This window comes from Bombus pascuorum, chromosome 1 (assembly GCF_905332965.1).
Source record: "Bombus pascuorum chromosome 1, iyBomPasc1.1, whole genome shotgun sequence".
Lineage (NCBI taxonomy): Eukaryota > Metazoa > Arthropoda > Insecta > Hymenoptera > Apidae > Bombus > Bombus pascuorum.
The window spans coordinates 30,197,979-30,210,088 of record NC_083488.1 but is presented as its reverse complement, the minus strand read 5'-3'; the positions used below and the strand labels follow the sequence as shown (position 1 = coordinate 30,210,088).

Below are 12,110 nucleotides of genomic sequence, written 5' to 3'. Positions count from 1 at the left end.
CCGGGTAGAAGGTAGCGAGATGGGGAGGGTTGGTCTCTCTGTTGGATGTGGAGAAGGGTGCAAAGAGAGTAGATAGACAGAGAGAAATGGATAAAATGAGGGAAATGAACGAACGAAGGGTAGAGAGAAAGGACTGAAACGAGTCAGCTTACTGGAGAAACGAGAAAGCGAGAAAAAGATAGAGACGGAGATAGAAACACGGTGAAAAGGGGGTAAGGGCGAAGGTGGAAAAGAGAAAAGCTACATGACTGTATAGTAGTGGTCCGAGGAAAGCGGCGATACGGAGGGTGACGCGAGGGGAGCATTCGAAGGGTGTGTAGACGGGTGTGGAGAGCGAAGGAGAGGAGGAAGCGGAGGGACGTCACTCGCTGTCGCATCGAGCGCGAGCGATGAGTGGCGCGCGCTCGCTCGTCTTTTGTTTGCGATACGATGCGACTGCCAGGCCTCGTGACAGCGGTGATGGGCGGCGGGGGTGGTTCGTGGAGGAAAGGGATCACGGCGAGGAGGTGGGTCGGGGGCGTTGGAGGCGACGGTAGAGCGAGAGGGAGAGCCGACGGTGGTGTGCGACCGCGAGGATGAGCAAGAGGGCGCAGGGAGAGGGTAGGAGAACTGAGCTGGGTACCGGGTGAGAATCACAGAGGTACGCTACACTTAACGCGACCCATGCGTACATATGTTACATGGATGAGCGTACGTATATGAGCGTCGATACGTGCACGTAAATTTCTACTGCCGGCTTGTTCGGTGTATTGGGGCCTTGTTGTCAGCAGGTTGCCGGATGCACATCCACCTACGGATCTCTCTGCTCTTCTCTGCTCCACTCTTCTGCTCTACTCCGCTTTGCTTTGCCCGCGAGTAACGCACTGCTGTTATATATGTATAGATACGTTTGTATGTACATACGTGTATGTATGATTGAGTATGTGTGTCTATCGAATGTATCGGGACTAGCTATACATACGGTTGACGTACACGACGTTTTGGGGATAATCGTCTCTACTATCGTACGCGTACTATTGGATCAGACTTAGGTGAATGTTGTAGGGTCGTAAGAACGAGATGAGCAGAGGAGAGACAGAGACGAATGTACGGATAAAAGGGAGCGTTGAGCAATTTCAGATTTGCTTCCGACACGAGTTGGTATTTCGTTTAGCAAGTTATTGAATCAGCAGCGCGGGTTTCGCGTTAACGCTAATTAACAGGTTATCGATATTTCTTTAACGAAGAAATTTTTCTGCTGGATAAATTGCAATGAATAGCAGCTGTTCTTCCTTTTGAAATTTTATACGATCCGCAAATTGATAAAGACTAACAATAATTTATCTTTAGAGATCAATAAATGTTACGTGATAAACGTACCAATATAATTTATTATTCTTATATTTCAACTTTTATATGAATTAATTAAATATTAATATCTTTTACAATATCACAAAGTATAATTCTATTCCCTTTTTATATTACATTTTTGTATTTTACCAACTTTTTTAAAATTCAATTAAAAATATATAAATGAATGGTAAATTAAACAATTATTCGATAATAAAAAAAAGTAGAAAAATCGTGTCGTCTAACAAGTCAAAGAAATACGTATGCCGTTCTATGAACAGTAGAGTCTGTTCATTACAGGAAACTTCTACTGATCCCCGAGGATATGTAGTTGCTTCACTGACTGGCCAGACATCCTACGCACGTGAATTCATACACAAGGTCGTAAACGATCATATCCAATAATAGGATTTCAATCAGCAATTTTTATGATAGGTATGACAGAAACGAATGCATCCTATCAGGCTGATTATTACGTAAAATCGTTATTACATTCGTTTGCTCTTGTAGCAATCATCAATGATTGAACGTATGCATGCACGCAAATGCTTCGCTTATCGGAGGCTTATTGTCAATATGGCTGTTTGCATGCAGAACAGTAGATACGCCACATCTGTATTTGTCTTTTCAGTATTTCAGATCCTCTCTATTAATTCCCATTTCGCGTCAACAATATTTGCGTTCTATTTTGAGGATGCACGTGTTCACGCGGCACGCGCGAAAGATACCACGTTTTCCATGAATTTCTCACGTGAGGATGTTGCCTTGCTCCATTCCCCTATTAGCTTCCTCTGTGATTGATATATCACCCTGCTACGAAGTCCTTAAGAGGTTTCGCGTCGAGTCTGGATTTATCGTGAATCTACGATAACAAGCAAATTTTCATTCAGATAGACAAAGATATTCTTCATAACTATTCTTATACCTATCTATAAAAAAGAATACAACGTTAATAATTCAAGTTTACAGATATTTCTCTACAATTAAATATTCCAACGCAGGTTTCTAACTTTCTTTTAAAGATTTTACATTTCTCGAATGTTCAGAGATTTCAAAACATGTTTCCAAAATATTTTAATAAAGTTTAAAATTGAAGACGTTATAAAAATTTTTTACCGTCACAGTCTATGTGAAAATCTGTATGGATTTTTTACAGAGTATTCTTTAGAATAACGACGACGCGACGGTTCACGATATGCCATAAATTACTGAACCGATTGATTTGAACTTTGGCGTACGTGCTGAGAATATCTCTACATCTCTTACTACTTTTGGATCAATATTTTTAACACATCTTTGCAGTTTGCAGAAGTTTCATGCGCTGCATATTTAAATTACTACCATGGTTGTTCATAAAAAGTGAATTTTTTCCAATTATCGTTTTGTAATAATACCATCGCGATATCGTGATGTTATTTGTAAAACAATTACAAACAATAACTTGTTTGCTTTTCATTTAATCTTGAATAATAATAAAATATGTAATTGTTTTAACTTACTGATAGAAATCACTGAAATAAAAGAAAGCAATGAAATCTCACTCATAATAGACTCGAAGTGTTACATTGAAATCTTGCTACAATTTTGTAAAAAAATTGACAATACACGCTAAGCAATGATTCCTACGATATTAATGATAGGAAATTAAAATCTTTCTGAAACAGTTGAATTATCAATAAATATACATACCTGCAAAATTACTATGTCAGAATCTGATTTGATTTTTTATATAAAAAAATCCGAATATCAACATCTAAATGTATCATTTAAATAGAACAGCTGTTTAATTTTTTCCAAGCGTAAAAGCGATACGAACTAAGCGATTAAACTTAGTCAGAGCTTACGTTACAAAGTTTATCGGCAAGGGATTCTGTGTCCTTAATTGCACGACGTTCCGCGGCGAAACATTTTTGTTTCGCGACAGTGAGCGAGCAACGCCGCGGAAGCGCGACCGATGTTTTATTGTGACAAGGCTCAAGTGCGAGGTGTTCGGTGCACGGGAGGAAATATACAACCGCGAGCTTTAAAGTGCACCGATGCACCGCGCTCGAGAATTTCCGTGGATATAGAACGCGCACGGTTCGTAGGAGTAGACGCGCCAACGCGACCACGTATTATTACGTAAGCATTCGATACTAAAGAATGCCGTGCACCAACCGTCGCGGTATTTTATTAAACGTTTCTCTATTTTAAATGGAAAAACGCGAATTTCTACCTTTGATAGAGAGGAAATGTTATGCTAAGAATAAGATAGGCCAAAAACATTTTAAATGGGAAGAAATTTGCGTGATTGTTGTTTAAATGTATATTGCATTGAAATTATTTTGTAAATGATCATTTAGAAATGACTAGTGCAGAAATGTTATATTAAATCTGTAGCATAGAATTTTGGGAAGTAAATTTATTTATATGTTTTAAGCATTTCTATTTCAAGATTTCAAGATCCTCATTGTCAAACGCTTATCAATTTTTGCAATCTTTTGAAATCAAAATGAATTCCGGTGATTATCCGAGTGAAAATCAAAATAAAATTTTGTCAAGATATTGTTTTAAAAGGTAAGCGGAGAAAAATCAGAACGAAAGAAAATGTTCGTAAAGAGTTGATATTTTCCGTCATCCTCGTTTAATTAAAAATATATAATCACATTAAACGATGTAGTTATATATTATCAACTATATTCAAACCGAATCTACTTTCTATATCTTTACAAAACTGTAGATATGAAAAATAAAATTTTATATTACTTCTGTCTTGCATAGAAACGCTTTATTCTCAGCTAGTAGGTACATATGTTTGTTCTAAAATGTATATGTAAAGCATTCGAATCATTTGCCCGGAAGAATATCGGGAAGAAAATGGGAAACCTGGCCGAAAATAACGGTTTGGTGATACGAAGAGGAGGCGAAGTAAGTTCGAGATGACAGAGTGGGGTCAGAGGATAACTCGGGTCTCGACCGGAGCTGCTTTTGACACGAATACGTTTATGCGATCACTTGGCCTCTCGTTTCTCACGTTAAGGCTCTGTCCACACCGACACGGATCACTTATCGGTTATTTTATTTCAGGAAGAACGCGTCGCCGAGCTTCTTTGTAACTCAAGAAAAAAAGATTTTCACCCGCTGATATTCTAAAGGGATATTTCAGCTGGGTCGCGAAATTTCCTTTTTTCCGTTTTTTCTCGTCTTCGCTCGCGCTTACTTGGATACGTCTGAATCTATAATGCTTTTGATATCAAGCTTTAGTCGGTTGGTATAATCGAGTCGCTTCGCGGTGAAATAAAAAAAAAGAAAAAAAAAAGAAAGATGGGGAGGAAAAAGACAGAAGAGAAAAAGAAAGAAAATGAAATCCGCTGACGACAGAGCTTGGTTTTTAAGTGAATCGCGTCTGTAAACGCGACGTCGCGTAACACGAGTGCGCGAAACACCGCGAACCTATTAGCGCGTGAAATGGAGCGACTTGAAAGAAACGAATTCTATCCTCATCGAGGACGACGGTAATCTACGTAATCGCAGACACGCTTCAAAGCGTTCAACTTAATCCGAGATGCAGGAATTTTCTCGACTACTAACGCGTAATTAATTCGCGAGCAGCATCAATTAAATCGCGACTCACCGATGTCGCGAGTGCATACTTCTACAAATCGGTAGGACAAGAAAGGATACATCGGTATCGATTCTGTCATTTAAAATCAACGATTTGAATAGAAGCATGCAGCGTGTCTTCGTATAATTACGAGCGGCGTAAAACAACGGCGACGGACGCGCGGATTCGGCTTCGATATCGGCGCAAATTAAAAATAAAACGCAAGAGGGTCGCATTGTGATATCACCGCCGACTTCGAGGAACATGAAAAGCGTGACGTATAAAATTTTTCTCTGTGTAATTGCGATGAAAGTTATACATTTACATATATACGTGTATATATGTGTATGCGACAGACTAAATTAACGTTTCGCGTGTAGCACCTTGCCAACGCTACGCTATAAAAGAAACCGGTGCAAATGGGTTAAGGACGAGATACTTTTCACGAAAATCGCAACACGCTCGTGTAGTTCTTTTCTTGCCCGTTGACGCGTTTACTACTCAGCCCATCCATCCGGTGACTTCCGGTGACGTGATGACGAGTATAACTCCCGGGCCATACGACGCATTAAACGCGAGGACAATTAAATGGCCCCTTCGCCGATTCCCGCTGGTAACTTATTCCCAAAGTTCCCAAACTTGGTCGCGCAAACAACTTTAATTAAATATCTACCAGCGATGTCTGCGCGTGTTCGTCGATGAACCACAGACGAAGAAGGAAGAGCTGGAAACAAACGAAAAGAAACGATCATCGAGCGAAGAATAAGAGGAAACGAAGGAAAGAAGGTAAAGTTAAAAAGGAGAAAGATTTACGGAGAAGAGATAGAGAAAAGTGAAAAAGCGAGAGAAGTAATCGTGAATACCTAATAATGTAATACTAGGTTAATACACTTTAGAAGACTCGGAATCGCGGTTTTCGTTAATGAAAATGAATAATGGACAGGGTAGATAATCATACCGCGTTCGATGTACACAACCACCCCCAACCACGCCATTTTCTAATTGAGTCCATCATCGTATTGGCATACCACGGTTTTCGTTAATTATAATGAATCGCGAGTCCCAGCAACGCCTGTATTAGGGTAAATACAAGACTGGCTATTTTTGTTACATGGAATCGAATTACCGCTACGTTTCTGTAAACAAGAGATCAATGCGATATTAGAAAATCGTTTTAATAAAACATAACGAGAAAACTTGTCACGACTTACCCTCGACCATAAAGAACGTGATTTATATTCGTACGTGTAAATTATGTAAATCCTGAATTTTTTAGAATACTGCTTGAAGATACAGTTATTTGTCTGATTGCTTTTTAGTGTGTCGATTTGATTAATTGTATAACTGTAGTAAAATATTGACGTTATATGTATATATGATGTTTACTATGTCGATTAATTTAATTGAAATAATTACTAATTAAGTTAAAATATGAAAAATATAATCCGCAATAATAGTATGCCAACTATTTAACCATTTAACGTATGTACTTACATGCCCGTGACATCCCTATGAAGAAATAAATTGTTTTTAATTTAATCTTTATAAATTCAAAGAAGGCGTATAGTTTAAGATCTCAGATATCTACATATATATCCTATAAAAAATAGACGATACACCCATCTGTATTGTAAGTTGTTTTTTATTATAAGAAGAATAATTACATACTCTTACTCTGTTAAATTTCCCATAGCTACGTAAACATTCACAGTTTATTTATGATAATCGCATCGACACCGGCTAATCTTCGTAATCAACGTTCGTCGTCAATCCGCCACTCTTGAAATCATTTCGATCTTGACTGGAAGCATCAGCGTGGAGTGAGCCGGGAACGAAAAATCTCTCTCTTTAGGAAAATTATAGACGGTTCGGGGGAGTGCGATCCAGTCGAAAAGCACCATTGATACGAAAACGAGTATCGACTTTGACTGTCCACCGACTCTCACCTTTGGCAGTGCGTTCCTTTTAATCTATCCGCGTGATGCAACGGACTGCAACGTTCTTCTGCCTCCAAGGGCTTTCGGATAGCGGTAGAGGAAGAGAGAATGAGAGGGAGGGAAGAAGGAGAGGAAAAAGAAGAGAAGATGTATGCGGAATCGTGCGCGTCGAGTACGTGGAACGCATTACACGATCATCGCGTACGGAAAGCCCAGATCAATTACATAATGGCGCGACTGAAACGGATGCTCTTCAACCACCGCCCCGAGCCCCCTTAGCCCCGTCCCACCCCAAAGCGTCCCTGCGCTCCTGGCACAGCCCCTTTCGCAAAGTGACTATAGAACAAAGGGTTGAGCCTCTTCTCTGCGGGCGCAGTAATTATTATGCTCTTTGACGATCCCTCTGTCTGTCAACGGTAACGCCAACGGAATCGATACTTCTAAAACTTTAATCGTTTCACGTATGAGTGACATGCTTTCGCGTTAAGCCGCATGTAAAAATATTTCACGTCCGCAGCCGAGCCTCGGGGGAGACGAGGAGGTGTCGAGAAGGGTACCATCCGTGTCGATGATTTTCCTTTCATCTGAATCGATGACTCGGTGGATTAAAAACTTTATAGATCGGTAGATATAGGGAAAAGTTTCGATTTAGCGGTAAGACGTTTGGTTTGGCTGAGTGTGTCGTGCGAAGATTTGAGATTGAGGGATTAATAATCGTCTGAATGATTAATAATCGATAACGAGTTCTTCTTATTTAAGAAGAATGTACTTCGAATATCTTATTGTACAGGGTGCGCCGTTAGAATTCGGACAGAATTCAATTTGTAGTTCCCACCATATTAGAATTCAGATGTTTGTGCTGATTGACTCTGAAGTTAGTTAAATATGTCAATAAGTCTTCTATAACCTCAAAATGACAGAACTCGTTAAGCAAAACCCGGAATACGATAGAAGAGCGGCGATTATAGAAAGTCTTCGCGCCGGGTGGATGCCAAAGTGAATCGGAGGAACGACCGTTGGCTGGCCCACAATCTCGAAGATGTTCCTGTTGTGGGCAAAACCAAATTTCCAGCAAGTGTTCACGTTTTGAGCGTTGTCTCAAGTGAGGGCGACGTCATGCCTCCGCACTTCTTCCAAAAAGGCGAAAGAATCACAAAGGAGGTTTATTTGGAGGTCCTGAAGACAGTAATAAAGCCGTGGATGGAAATTACGGCTTCTGGAAGGCCGTATTTATTTCAACAAGATGGCGCACCTGCTCACACAAGTCATCTTGTTCAAAATTGGCTCTCTGACAATGTGGACATGTTTTGGTCGAAAGATTTCTGGCCTCCTAACAGTCCCGACCTAAACCCATTGGACTATTACGTGTGGGGCGTTATCGAGAGACAAACTAATAAATGCAGGCACCCCAACGTCAACTCCCTACGAGCTGCTATCGAGTCAGAATTCGCGACAATTAAACGCGACCAGTTGAAGTCAGCGTGCTCGCGCTTTAGAGCAAGAATAGAGCAGGTCATAGAGGCAGAGGGTGGTTACATAGAATAAAAGTTCTCAGCAAGGACCCTTTAAATGAGATATAACAACATTTTCATGTGTTTTTGTGTATTGACTTAAATAAACAACTTTCTGCACAAAACTTCTTTTGTCCGGATTCTAACGGCGCACCCTGTATATGGTATGTCTTATTAGACATATTCATATACTAATATCTCGAAGATTTTGCATCCCATACACCGAGGCACTTTAAACTTTAGGCCATTAAGAACAGTGTATAGGTTCCAAGGACCTTGACCCATTGTATGGATTTCAACAACTTTCACAGACCCCATAGTTGATTATGTGGTTCTAATGTATGCCATATTGCTTAAATATTAAATATTATATTGTTATTGCAGTAAATATATTTAATTTAATTCTTAAACGATTAACGTTAGTTTGAGAAAAAAGAGATTAACGTCTCTTTCGTGTAGTATAAATAATCGTCGTGGATTGATACGTACGGTTGATTACGAAAAAGTCATGTTAACTATGAAAAATTGTGAAAATCGTATAACCACAAAAAAAATGTGTAGAAAATATCGTGCAACCACCTCAGAGGAATATTATTCTTTTCTTCAAGAAAGGTATATTCTGTCCCATTATTTTACAACCAATGATTCAATGATTTAGATAAATATGAATATAAAGAATATTAAACCTGCAGACATGTTTTTCAACTTATTAGATAAATTTTCAGCCTATTCAATTTTCGAATTTTGAACATTTAACACTATATTCTACAAGAACTACTAAGAGATATTCGATATTACTTCAAAGACGAAAAGAAATAAATACATTCGTTCAAAATACAACTAAACGCAGCACATAACAATTAAAGAATTTCTTATCGTGCCTATTACAGCGACTCAGACGTCGATGAAGGAACAAACAGATAAGAAATTGTTGACTCTATGTATATCAGTGAAGAAGAGGGAATACAGAAGATAAACGGAGGATCATGATATTGCCGAGAGTTAGATACTTTCCTGGATCAGTAGTGAAAAATGATAGGGCGCGATCGAGCTGGCGTCGCTGGGATCTCATTATACCCCGTAGAAAGACGAGATCGTCTCCGTAGAACTTCTTTTTCGCCTGGAAGGAAGGAGGGCCTCCCGTTTCACGATACAGAAACGCTTTCCTCGTTAGTCTTAATTTTCTCTTGCGGCCCGACATAGGCGACGACACTTCATATCGCGAACGACAGTACATTCGTGGGAGCGTTAATGACACCGTGGAATACACGCGATGAATAAGATCGTAATAACGAGTGCCAACCGTTGTTCGCAACGGACCCCTTAATTTTCCTGCCTAATGTTTGGATTAATTTTCCGTTCGTCTTTTTCGCGCGCCGCGTATTTACTTTTGTTGAAATAAAACAAAGAATGTAGGCCGCTGTCTCCTATCTGAATATGAAAATCTCTTTTGCAGCTGTATCGTCACAGATTCTCTGTGTATACATACAATATGCATGATACACACTTTCCGGCGAATCACAATTATAATATATATATATGTATATAATTTTGTTTCAGCAGAATATCGTCACTGCCAAATACTCAATAGTATCCTGGATAATTTAAAATATTATTTTGTTACTTCTGCAGGGAATGAGCGCGTACGTATAAAGTACGCGCTTATATTGTTCCTTTCTGATTCTACATTAAAACTGTTTCACAGTATTTTGTTGTTCCATTTTTTATTTGGAACATGCATGTAGACATTTTATTTTGATATTTGAAGTATACAAATTTCTTCGTTATAAGTTTTAGTTGTTATTTTTCATAATAAATTCTTTATATGTTTATCATCTTAAATAATCTTGTATAATAGATCGTTAAATTTGTGCGAACCAATAATTCCACTAAAACGTAGAACATTAATCTTGTCATACTTTTAACACGTTTTATTTTAATACCAATCAGTAAAGCTAAGTCAGGCAAGACTATTTTACATCTTTTTTTTTTTTAGAACTTAATATTTTCTGTAAAATGTCAAGTTCTTTAATAAGAGATATTACAGATCTTTGACCAGAACGTATCTAATGATACGAGGCGAAAAAGAACTGAAGGAAATGTCTGACTTTTCAAACGCGTTTCTGATGGCAGATATCGCGTATCACTACATACATACATGCATAATATGTACACAGACATATACCAGAGATGCTCTTGGCCCGAGCAAAATCTCAGCCCGCAGGAATGACAATAGACTGTCAGATAATGAATCCCCACTGTCACCCCCTTTACCATCTCACGTCCTAAAACCCACCCTTTGCCATGCTCTCTCTTTCTCTACCTGTCTTTTTCCCGCACGTATTTCCTTTCTCTCGGCAGCGACGGGTTCGAAACCATCAACTTTTACTTATCGAAGAACAAACTTTTTCACAACATCGATATCATAATGATAAATTAGATTGATCGAATCGACTACGAAATAATATTTGTCCAGCTAATTATTTATTATACCATTCTGAGTTTATATATATCTAGTTTAGAATTTTAAATGAAAAAATTTAGTAAAAATTACTTACATTAAATTTACATCTTAAGCGTTTATTTTAAACTGCATAAAATATGAAAAGATAACGACTAATTGTTTTACTAATTCTATATTCTTTTTTAATTTAAAGATACAGCATTGCGATATTGCTGTTAGGGCTAATTTTCTTATGTATAATAAGTAATTAGTTTTCTCCTTTCTATTTTGCTATATAACGCTTATTTTATATTAGTACTTTTTCTTTTTCTTTTCATTTCTTGTAATACAACCAAATTAGAATAAAAAAGAGTCATATGATTGCATAAGCTAATAAACGATGTATGTAACTTTTACTTAGGTCTCAGTTGTATCTCTCGCTAACTATACCCTTTATATTTTCCACCCTCTACTCTTGTAGCAAACAGGACTATGACCGAGTAGGCGAGGCGTCCACTTAACGCTAATGCCCCTTTTATTGGTCAAGATTCCAGTCAAAAGCTGAATAGATGCTCGAGTTATACTCCCAATTCAGTTTCCTCTAAAAATTGAACGAACAATTCATTATACCTGCTTGTAAATATTATATTCAATCCCATAAAATCTCATTTAGCAACTAATATAATTTTTATATGCTAAACGATACAGATTAATTTACTTTGAACAAATTGAAAATAAATCAAACGTAATTTTCCCATTCAAGCAAATATTTTTATATTTTTTTTTGATTATGATTGATTACGTTATTTATAGCTATTCCTTATATTGTTTTCAATTCCACATTTAAACATAATTAATATTCATTTCCGTTTATAATTCACATATTAAAAAATAAAAGAAAGAAATTCAGTCGTTTATCCGCTTACGATTAAGCCGATGGGTTCTTTTAATCAAAAGTATAATGCGTATTTAAATTTATCATGGTACATGCGAATTCTCTTCCATTTTTTCCTTTCTTCTTTTTTTACGTGAACTCGGAAACGAATGGAGCAAAGCCGGAAAAAAGAATTGGAACGTGAGGTGTAACATATCGAACTGAATGTTGAAGCCAGTGAGAGAGCGAGTCGAAAAAAAATTTTGCCTGGGCCTGGAATAACTCCAGGCAGAAAAAGTGAACAAAAAATTTCCATAAAAATGCACTCGTACGTATAATCCGGATAAAGCTTAGCATCGTGAGAGCGGCTATGTCACCAGTGGAAATGGCGAAAAAAACAGAATTGGTATGTGGAAATGACGGTAATCGAAGA

The 12,110-nt window shown here is 38.0% G+C and overlaps 2 long non-coding RNA genes across 2 annotated transcripts; both read right to left on the bottom strand.

The window, feature by feature from the left end:
- Positions 1 to 1,350: 1,350 nt before the first annotated feature.
- On the bottom strand, positions 1,351 to 4,983 carry LOC132909851 (uncharacterized). The gene is made up of 2 exons (XR_009658632.1): positions 3,019 to 4,983; positions 1,351 to 2,258 (listed from the first exon to the last, which is right to left on the bottom strand). It is a non-coding gene; the product is annotated as an uncharacterized LOC132909851 (long non-coding RNA).
- A 15-nt stretch (positions 4,984 to 4,998) lies between these two features.
- On the bottom strand, positions 4,999 to 6,248 carry LOC132909855 (uncharacterized). Its single transcript, XR_009658633.1, has 3 exons — positions 6,124 to 6,248; positions 5,871 to 6,048; positions 4,999 to 5,636 (listed from the first exon to the last, which is right to left on the bottom strand). It is a non-coding gene; the product is annotated as an uncharacterized LOC132909855 (long non-coding RNA).
- Between the last annotated feature and the right edge of the window lie 5,862 nt (positions 6,249 to 12,110).